This window comes from Rhyacophila brunnea, unplaced genomic scaffold (genome assembly GCF_057557595.1).
Source record: "Rhyacophila brunnea isolate RB1 unplaced genomic scaffold, BYU_Rbru_1.0 scaffold_22, whole genome shotgun sequence".
In the NCBI taxonomy this organism is placed as follows: domain Eukaryota; kingdom Metazoa; phylum Arthropoda; class Insecta; order Trichoptera; family Rhyacophilidae; genus Rhyacophila; species Rhyacophila brunnea.
Genome location: NW_028232882.1, coordinates 25,804,715 through 25,816,585, shown reverse-complemented (window position 1 = coordinate 25,816,585; position 11,871 = coordinate 25,804,715).

The following is an 11,871-nucleotide window of genomic DNA, read 5'->3' as shown; positions in this document are numbered from 1 at the left end:
ATATTATGAATCGCGGAAAAGCTTTTTTTTAAAGTGAGAGGATGTTGTAAACGATGTAAGCCATAACTCATAAATAAATAAAAACAAACGAGGGTAGTCATTAGTTATAAAGTCGGTTACTTCCAATTTTTTTACTTTTGTTAATAATTTCGTTCTTTAATTAATGCTTTTCTACCATTTGAGTTTATTAAGGCTATACTTCAACTGGGGCACGGTCTAAAACGATCGTGACTACGCGACGCGAAGATTGTGCAAATGACGCGTGCAGAACAAAACATAATTTGTCATAAAAAGTCAACATGCGTCCATTTAATGTTATGTTTATTGTTCTATTACTAACAATAATAAAATATTCATTGACATGTTTTCTTTTTCAAGTAAATGGGTAACGTTTTTTAGTCATCTTTACACGATTTAAGAATTAATTCCCCAGTCGTCATCACAAAACAAATTGACGTGTTCACAGCTCGACTTTCACTCTCCGATTGCCAGCCAGTCCGAAATTTCGTCGCACCTATAGTTGAAAATTATTTGCCGTTTCACTGAAGCACCGTCTTAACCCATAGCTTAGCTTAGCTAACGGGCCGCACAAAATTGTGTTTTTGCTAATTACTTTTCAAATGCAAATTAACACGTTAATTACAAAATTAATTAAAAGGGCCCGTAAGCATTGTGTTAAGACTATCAAGTCCAGCTTTTAGCATAATTAATGCTAATTTTAAATCACAATTTTGTTCCAAAGTAAATAATATACATTACACATCACCCATTGCTTATATGAGACTTATACGGGGTGTAAATGCAAATTATGCTATTCTTGGTAGTATTGACCTTTTTTTGTCCCCGCTAACTATTTTAGAAATTGGGAGGATTAGTTATTGGTTCTCCTTAGGTGCAAAACTGACCTGCCATTGGATGATGAGTTTGGGTGGATTTCGTATTATACATAATTATTAAAATAGGGTCTAGTTAGTCTAGCTGTTCGGCGTACCTACTTCCGTGTACTTCACAATTTTTGTATTTACTCTTTTAATAATGTTGCTTTTATTTTTTTAATTTTTAATACCATTTCTCTGTTTATCATGTCATATTGTAACGTCTAGAATTTATAATTTGTGAAGTTTACTACATGTAAATAAACAAATTTAAAATTTGAATCACCGCTCATGTTATCATTGTACTAAATAATTTCAGAGACCAAACGAGTATTTCACATGTCAAGATCCACTTTGTTGATTATTTAACATTATCACTTTGATTTAATAATACCCACGATAGTTTTCGATACCTATACCTATTACCTAATCTTTCAAAATTAATAAACCCAAATGAAGACATCTTTCAATAATTACAAGATAAAAAGAACTTTTCATATACCACGTTTTTAAATTTTCTGTTAAATCATATAAACTTGACAATTCTATGTATTAATAATTTAGGACAAATAAGGCAATTGTCAACAAATCATTTTTTTGCTATTTTGCAACAAACAAAAAAACAAACAAACAAATATAGAATACTGAAATGTCATTTTGATTTCCATAGTAACGCACGTATATATTAATAATTTAGTTGCTATGACCACCCCCTTAGCAACCAATAATATTCAATAATATAATACGGATTTCTTCCGAAATAACTTTTCGTACTTCAAGATTCAAGATGGCTAAAAATATTAAAAGAATGCATTGGCATCGTGTTCTGATATATTCTAAAAGTTTCAAATGTCTAGCTAGTCGGGAAGTTAGTTAAAAATCGATTGCAATATTTTTACTGGATAAACAATCACCGGACAAACAAGAATACGAGCTAAGAAAAACGTGGTAATATTAAAGACACATTATGGATCAAAAGATAGTACCTAAGCATCTTTAATAATATGTTTTTTTACAGATCTGTAAAATACCGTAGACATTTTATCAAGTTCTGTAGATAAAATGCCTTTGGAAAGGTTTATTCGTTGAATAAAATAAAATACTTTCTTGAATTATTAACAAGTGCAAGTAAGTTATAACTAAAATTTGGAGAAATTCTGGGTTCGGGTATTAATTAAAGCATTTAATTGATACATACCTTGATTTAATATACAAAAACCGATACCCAACATAACAACTAGTTAAATTCGTCGTGATTAAGTTGCCTTAATTGGAAAAGCACATTGGTGCGAATCCAGTAGTTAAATGTTTCAATCCTTTCGGGTGTCATATTTTATTTTAGTGCTTGCGTTCAAATTGAGTATGTCTAGAAATAATTTTCTTATAACCTATAACTATTCCACACCAATGTATACGGCATATATTGATAATTATTTAGAGTTAATAACATCATTATGTTTCTCATTCAGGCCTATCCCGTTGATTCACTCACCATCGATTATTATAACTATTGTTACACCCATTTACCATGCAAAGTAGCAACACCGAACAAACTTGAGCAGAAAACCCATGTTAACTATTAAAATATGTACGCAACCTACCTTACCTGTAATAATAAGGCTCCACGATAATAATTATGCAGTCTCCTATTTGCATATTGGGGAAAATTTTCAATGATGAAAGTCCTCTTTGGAGAACTTTTCTGAAGATTAACAGGGTCTAGAGAGTGTTTCATTGTACTTTACATATTCATGTAAGGTATAAAATTTGCAGTATATTAAAATATCGTTCAATATTCATGATGGAATTTATAATTATTATCTTACTTTGTGATAACATCTTTTTTTACTTTTATACATACTCAATTTATAAACCACAAGCGATTGTCCTAGGTCTTTGTACAGGAAGCCTAGGTTATTGTTTTTTTAGTTGGGTAAAATTAAAATACCTATACTATTCACTATAAACAGAAGGATTTTCTGTTATGACAACGCAGGCGCATGTAGCATGGTTAAGTTGCTAACTCCAAAAATATTAAAATCGCTCAGTTGTCATTCTGATCTCCTTACATACACAATGGCGGCCGTTTTTATCTTCATTGTGATTACCACAGAACAGATTAAACCTGATCACTGCCAGAACCGACCTAACTCGTCAAAGCATGTATGTCGCGTCAGGCCATGGACGAGTTATCTCGTGCGTTCTTGTAAACGTCATAGCTTCTGAATAAAATGTTTGTGTATATTTTCCAAACAATATTATTTATCATTTTAGTGTGAAAGTATTCACGATAATCTCGATACATATGTTGATTTGGTAAGTTTTCACAAATATGTATCATTCTGTCCCTATGGTATATTTTCTAAGGGATTTATTTTATTCCAAAAATCGCTGACCTACAAGCATTCACCTAGATAAGCTATGCCTCAATACACTACATTTTTAAGCAGGGTTTTGAATGTGTGAGGGTCCAACAAAAAATAAATATATACTTGTGCTGCAACCTTCAAATACACCAATATTGAATGAGCGTCATTGCATAAACCGAGAGCAGTTGTCAGAATGAAGGACAGGCTTAGAATGATGTATTCTTCCACACTCGAGATCGGTTGCCTGTTACTCCACACCCGTTAGGTATTTCAGTTCCAATTAATTCTGTGTTCCCTGGTGATTAATATATATAATAATAATGATTTAGTATCATTTTTGTAGAACCGCTTTGTTATAGACAGTTTTTATTTTTTTATTGTACGATTTGGTGTGTCCAATTTGACCACCGGTAAACCGATGGTTGCCATCTAAACGTAGGAGGAAATGAATAATAAAATTCATGGATTTACAATATAATCTCAATTTTGAAGGCAAAATCCTAATAGCAAAAAACGATAAATTTTGATGATTATAAATCTCAGATGTTTTATATTTTAAAGCATAATTCAATTTCAATGATAATACATAATATATTATGTATCGTCATAAATCCTATGGTTCACTGGACAAACTACCCTTTAGTTTGGTTTATCTAAATTAATTCTAAACCAAATGAATGTATTCGTTTGATTTCCTATTATAGACAAACATAATATTAAAAGTTTTATTGAATTTGATATTCATGTTATCCCTAACAAACAAAATGTTTAAATTTAATTCTAAAATCATTTAGCCGTATAGCAGCAAACCAAATTGAGCGTAAAATCGGTTAATTTTACACAATTTTATTTAATAAAACTCGTCTATAAAACTAGTGTTATTTTAATTTCTGTATTCTCTATGGCATTTTGTTTTTGCCCTCTGGTTATAAAATAATATTATTTTAATTTCAACAAAAGGTTTCCAAAAGTTTTCAGTCATTTGATATAATTCACTACAGGCGTACTGTTTTGTGCATGTTAATTACAGTTCATTTTGTACAATATAATGTAACACATATTTATCATCACGACATAATTCAGTTGTTTATTTAATACTAGTTTATTTTTATTATAGTAATATTCACGATACTCGTAAGTATTTTAAACCTTTTTATAGCACCGCCTAAATGGGGAGACTGGGGTCATCACTAATAGTTCACATAATAAAATTAAAATATAATAAGCATTATCGAGAGCTGTATAGAATATTTCTCAAAAGAGTGTAAAGATCTGAGGGAGGTCTTCATCCAGCAGTGGATCAACACCAACATAATATTATGATACGTGTCCGGAAATTTGTACATATGCAGTTCGCCCATCACACTTCACCGTGAAATGTTGTATTGCAAATATATTATAGTACTAAGATAAAATTCATGTCTAAATAAAACACGACTTTTTTCGGTCTACACTAAATTTTGAAAATTACTGATTTACTGAATTCATAATTGTTAGGTTAGGTTAGGATCTAATAAAATTTGAATATTCTTGTTATATATTGAATATTTTTGTTTCAATGAATTATCGCATGATAATTCCATCAATTTTTTTTCTTTTCAATAGTAGGCAATCCAAATTCATCATCGTTCATTGACAAATGGATTCTATCATGGGCCCCATATCCTAAAGCGGGCCACCAGGTCAAAATCTTTGGCGGGCCCACCTACCTATCGCTGAGGTTAAGGGCAGTGTGGTACTCTAAAGTAGTGTTTCCTAAATTAAAAAGTACATATAGCAATCATTATATAGGTATCACATCAAACTGCAATGCACAACTACATATTTAAAATATTTAATAGTTTTGAAAGAAAGTAGCACCGCAGGCGATTTTTTTAAACTGTTAGATTACATTTGTGATGTCTGTTATGCCCGGGCCCCAGGCTCTTTATAAACTATGCATTTGCAAACTGCAAACCTGTGGCTTCATTTGTGTTAAACTTTTCGCGCCTCCCAGTTTGGAAATCTCTGTATATACCAAAGGATATTGCTCCACAGGCGAATTCTTTACTACAAGGTTTAGATAGGAGTAGATATTTTGTGAAAATGCTATTAGTTCGAAAATATTACATTATATATTTTTTAAAGAAAATACTATAAAATATTACGGCACACTTTCTAGTCATTATAAGTGCCTGGAAAATACAGTAGTTAGCACCCATATCTCGTAGTTCATTACGTAAAGCGCTGATCTGTCCCATGAGGCTCCTGCGCATCTATTCTACACACAAGACTACTATCCACCGCTATCGGCGGTTATCGAGGGTTGTTTATCATGTGTTTATATTGAAGTATTATTATTGTTACAGTAACTTAGCCGTCTAAGCAATAAAAACTGTCTATCTTGCTCTAAAAGTTATGGCTTACTGTAAAAACATAGTACTCATTGTATCAATTACAACTAGGGAATCCAATCCCGAGCCAAAATTCTGATCCCGGGATTTCGGGATTACAATTTGACAATCCCGGGATCCCGGGACTGGTCCCGGGATTGGGATTTTTTTCCATTGTTAATATAAAAATTTTATATTTACAAATAACATTGATAAAATCGGTCAAAAATAAATCTAGTATAATTTATACTATTTAAGACATTTATTGTTAATATTGTATACGTTAAATCTTGGAAATACACAAGTTTAATGGAGTAAATAATATTGTAATATAAATAATAATGTGAATTTAATATGAGATTGCTATTTCTGATAGTAAAGACATAATGAATAGATCAGCGAGATTTAAAATAGTTAAGCAAATAATCATGGCGTACTTATGGCCTTTCCGCTTCATAAATCTAATTAGTCAGCCAAATATGAAACTGCAGTAAAACGTATGATATCATGGTGGAATTACTTTGTTAAAAGTGCGAAGCATTGTTTTTTTACCAATCTTTCTCATTTTTAATAATCTATGTGAAAAATAAAATGAATCGGCGACCTACACATCAAACTTCATTCAAACTCAGTTTATTTCTAATGTAGTTATTTTGTATTAAAAGTATTTTTTCTGTTATATTTTCCATAAAAATTGATAAAAAAATCAATCCCGAAATCCCGGGATTATGTTTATCAATCCCGGGATTCATATGTATCGAAAATAGCTCGGGATCCCGGGATCCCCGGATTCGGGATCCCGGGATTGGATTCCCTAATTACAACTACTTATTGTTAAAATTTTAATACTTCAATACAAAAATATGAAAAACTACCCTCGATAACCACCGATATCGGCCGATAGCAGTCTTGTGTGTAGAATAGATGCGCTGGTTCGATTCCTGGTGTGGTCACAATAATATATTTATGTGATTTTTTCAAAGCCTGAGTGTTTATGATTATTTCACTTCTATCAATATGCTACTGTTTACTACACTACTATAATTGGACTTTATATGTATATATTTTTTAATCAATCATATACAATATACCTACTGTATAAGACCCGGAATATACGAAGTCCAACGTTTGTAGCCTTAGACTATAGATACATCTAGACGCCACCCGTTGCATTGCTAAATGAAGCCGCGTGCCTTGCGTTTGGTTTGTGGGCAAGCGAACGCATTCTTCTACAAATGTTCGAGACCATAGACCATTTCGCTAGTGCTCGCCCAAAGTGCTCGCGCTCAGAATTAAAATATAATTTTCTGTTTTTTTACGTTATACAGTATTTTTAAGCGGTCAAAATGCAACCATTAGGTAAATATATCCATAATTTAAGTTATTTTAAAGAAACACTAGGTAACTGATATTAAAATATATAATAATATACAAATAAATTATCACGAACATGTATCAACTTACATATGAAACGTAATACCATCTTCTTGCTTATCAGTACGGCTACCACATTTTAAGACAACACACAGAACCATCTTTTCTACTTAATTAACTAAAAATATTTACCATTGACTTTATGTTTAACACAAAAAATATCAATTTTAGCAACTCGAGCTCGCAAGTTATCGACGCTATGTGAAGCGTTTCGCCTTGATTTGATGGCGATACTTTTGGAAACTAGCCCACAGATATGTAGACCTTTTATCTTACTCTAGCGCGTGTCGCAGAGATTGTAAAGGTGCCGAATACTTTCTCACTCGCACTCATGCATCGTTTTTGTTCAGGCCTTGTTTGTAGCGCATTTTTACTGTCAAACGTAATGCCAAGATCTCTTACAGGTAATATTCTCGAAAGTTAGTACCTATACCCGTACTTTAAGTAATTTCACTATAAAAAATACTTTCTATTATTTTTTATCAAGAAGCACAGTAATAAAATTAAAAACATTAAAATGTACGGGTACTTAACTTAACGTATACATATGACAAATTTATTAATCCCGAGCAAGCAAATATAACTTTCTTTAGGCAGAGTGCTGTACATGTTTCCAATTATTATGCTGTTACCTTTAAGTTTAAATAGAAACAAGTACAAAAGAGACCACGCTTCAGCAACTTGAAGTAATTATGTCGCTTGTAAATAATGTTATTTCCCCAGTCTACCCTGCAACTAACTCGTACGCTGTTTCTCCTTGTTAAAATATTTTCACCACATTATGCTGTTCTATTGATATTCATATGCGAGCTTCACTCTCTGCGAATATTGTAGTACTTACCTACCTATTACACAGCCAGTGGTGATCATTCGTACTAAATGATTATCTCTGTTGAATTTGAGTAAAAGTAAAATATAATGTTTGAGGCTTTCACGGTTGTTTTTTTATCATAGTAGATTTTTGGGTTTCCACCGTGTGCCTTCTTCCTTCTTTATTTGACGTTTCGGGCTCGTTGCAGAGGCCATTATCAAGAGATGAGATGTTTTATGATGAACATGTAGTGTAGGTATGTGAATGTAAACGTTGCTGTAAGAATATCAAAAGTCATCCAATTAGCTAAGGGCAAACGTTGCTCAGAGTAATCTGTCAATCGTTACGACCAGGGATACCGGCTCGAATATTGGATTTTGCTGATAGTGCCGGAAACCATGACGATTTTAACCGTAATCTATCATCCCTATTAATATTTTCAGGGTTTCTATGGATTTCAATGGCCTCCTTTACCAATCGTGCGAAATATTATTTATTTCGACCCAATATCTTTGGTTTCAAAGTCAAATTTGTGTCCTGTATCCATCGAGTGCTCGGCAATTGCTGACATCGTGTAATGTTTAAGTTGGTATGCCCTCTCGTGTTCACTCACACGCTTCTTTACTATTCTAGAAGTTTGGCCTATATACTTTTTTGGGCATCCGCGACAGCTTAACTGGTATACACCTGCTGAGTCCAAAGGTTGCGAGTCCTTTACTGGTCTTAACATATTTCGGACCTTTGTCGATGTTGAGAATATTGTTTTGGGGCCGGGCCTATCTACCTTATATCAAAAACACCACCGATACTATTTCCAGAATACTTCGGAAACATGAAATCGAAACAATATTCTCAACATCGACAAAGGTCCGAAATATGTTAAGAATACGATAAGGAACGTAATAGATTCTTGGCTTTCCACTGCGTGTACTTCTTCTTTCTTTTCTCGACGTTACGGGCTCATTGCAGAGGCCATTATCAAGAGATATGTGTTATGATGAAGTTTAGTGTAGGTGTATGAATGCAACGTCGCTCTAAGTAAGCAATTGCCAAGCACTCTCTGGATACATAATTAATAATCATGAATCCATAGATGGATCAATCAAGATAATTGTATTACTAACACAATTATACACGATGACCAAACGTCTTAAGTATCGACTTATAATGTCGATTCTAGGCTCACTCTTTGGCGGAGCATAAGGGGCTCCACCACAGAACATATTAATATTATCTGTGGTGTTAATATATTATTAACACCACAGACAGAGATGCGAAAGCCATTCGCCATAGACGAAGACAATGAAGGCAGTTTTGGTTTATGATAATGGTACGAATCGAATTAAAACAACTAAGATACAATAAAATAAAAATACATACATTTTGAACAATGTCATGATAACCCCAATATAGAATATAGATAATATAGAAGCGCAAGAAATACAGAGCCTCCTAAATCCCCACAAATATTACATACAAATACATAATTCAATGTTATTGAAAATAGCCCGTGTTTAACTATATCCCATATTTTTCCTCATAATATCAGAATCATACCTACAACCACACTCAAAAGGGGGTTGGGGTCGAAATCCCGAAGGCCGAAATCTCGAATGCTGAAATCCCGAATAGCCTCAATCCCGAAAGCCGAAATCCCGAATACCGAAATGCCGAACGCTGAAATCCCGAATGGCCGGAATCCCGAAGGCCGAAATCCCGAAAAAACAAACAGTAATAATTGCGCAATCTTGACACTTATCTTGGATTGCGCAATTTTTACAAGAGAGACAAAAACCATTTTTTTGTTGAACAAATGCCCATTTGTTATACAAAAAATGGTTTTTTGTCTCTTGCAAAAATTGCGCAATTCAAGACAGGTGTTAAGATTGCGCAATTTTCCCGGATATACAAAAACCCATTTGTTTAACAAAAAATGGTTTTTGTTTCTCTTGTAAAAATTGCGCAATTCAAGATAAGTGTTGGGGTTGCGCAATTATTGCTGTTTGTATTTTTTTTATTTTTCGGGATTTTGACCTTCGGGATTCCGGCCTTCGGGATTTCGTCCGACACCCCTCAAAAGGAAACGCATTTTCCATTAATTCTGTATTATCTAGCCTCCACAGAGTGAAGATTATAAAATTAACATACTGTGTACAATGAATAGTTGTTAGTTACCACCTTGGCCAATTGGGTAGGTACTTCACTGGATCAAAAAGGCATTGAATAAACAAGATATATTAACGCATGCATAGGTCAAAGGATCGAACCCAACTTAGTATTTATACACAAACGGCAGCTCTGCCAACTGGGGTAACGTGAGTGCCATATTGTTAAAAACCCATTCCAATTTAAATTCTAATTGATTTAAGTTTCGTACTATTCCATTTGAGTGGTTATTTGTGACCCGGGTTTCGCCTTTCAGCATCTTCAGGTTAGGTACCTACCATGTAAAAATTTTATTGAATATTAATTGTTTAACTAATAACTTTTAAAGACTGTATAATGGACGATTTTACACCTCTTGAGTATAGTATTTTTAGTTTTTATAAGTGATAATGATCTATTATTAGGTTTGATGATTTATTGTAATATGCTTATCTAGTGTATTATTAAATTATTATTAATAAGATAGGGGTTTTTTCACACATCAACTATTCATAATTTGTTTGTTATATTTTTTATTGTGACCCTTGACTTGATAAATTGGTAATAGAGTTTTTACCTACTTCATTGTATTAATTTATTACAAGTTAGAGTTAAGAGTGTTCGTTGTCAGTGTGTGTTTGCCTTTGGTGAGTATAATAAAAAGCGCCTGAAGATGCCGAAAGGCGAAACACGGGTCGCAAAAAAACGACTCAAATGAAATTGTACAAAACTTAAATCTATTAGAATTTAAATCCAAATTCCATCAAGTACCATTCCAATTTATTTAAAAAAAATATTACAGTTTTTTTATTCATTTATAATTCAATTACATAAATAAATTATTTTGAATATACATTACAAATATTAAGTTATTAAGAATACAATTACATTGACTGACCTAATTAAAATAAAAAATGCCTTAAGGGCCCACATGCTCAGCGTAGTCAAAATGGAGCTGTTATGGTATTGTTGTGTGTTGTAGCTTATCCACTGGGAAATGCCAATAGAAATGGCGTATTTCAAAAAAATATTACCTTATTCTAAGGTCAATAATTATTATAAACCAAACATTATTCATAGGATGTTTATCACATTTTAATGGTCAAAGACATAGCTTATAATCAGTATCTTTAGAATTATCTTCAAATGTGTTAATCGTGCCCATTTTTGAATAATAAAATGCCCAATTCGTGTCAAATTTGGGATCACAAAAATTATAAAATATATTTTTTATCGTAAATATATCACTATATAATGTTAACATTAATTTTACTAATGGTTTTTAAATGCATTTAAAAATTAATAAATGTAAAAAATCTTAACACCACTTCACATGGACGTACTGAAATATGAATATAGTCTAAAACATTATAGCGAGAGGTTTAAAAGAATACTTTTTTATGTAATAAAAATACTTTATGCAGTCATCAAATGTTTAAAATAATAAGGCTTAAAAAATATATAAATAGATTATCTACAACGTTTAAGGAATGTCCAGGGTTATGCTCTGAATATACAATAAAAGCTCCATTTTTACCTAAGCTGAGCATGTGGGCCGTTAAATTTTTATCAAATTATTCAAATCTTAGACCACCATTTAACCCATTTCCGGTGTAGTTATTTCAAATTGCGTTCCATGCAAGCATAGTGAGTGAATTCGCGTGGCGATAATTTCTCTTGTGCCCTCCTACCCACATGCTTCGGTTAATATTATGTAAGTAGTCGCAAGGGACTTCTTCATTACAGGTTAATGACAGTCATTTGTTCAACCACGCTTATGCTCGTTGGAAAATTGTTTTTTACCTGACATGGTAAGAGTGATGTTTAATGTTTATTACAATGATTGATTTCAAGTGATATCCTTA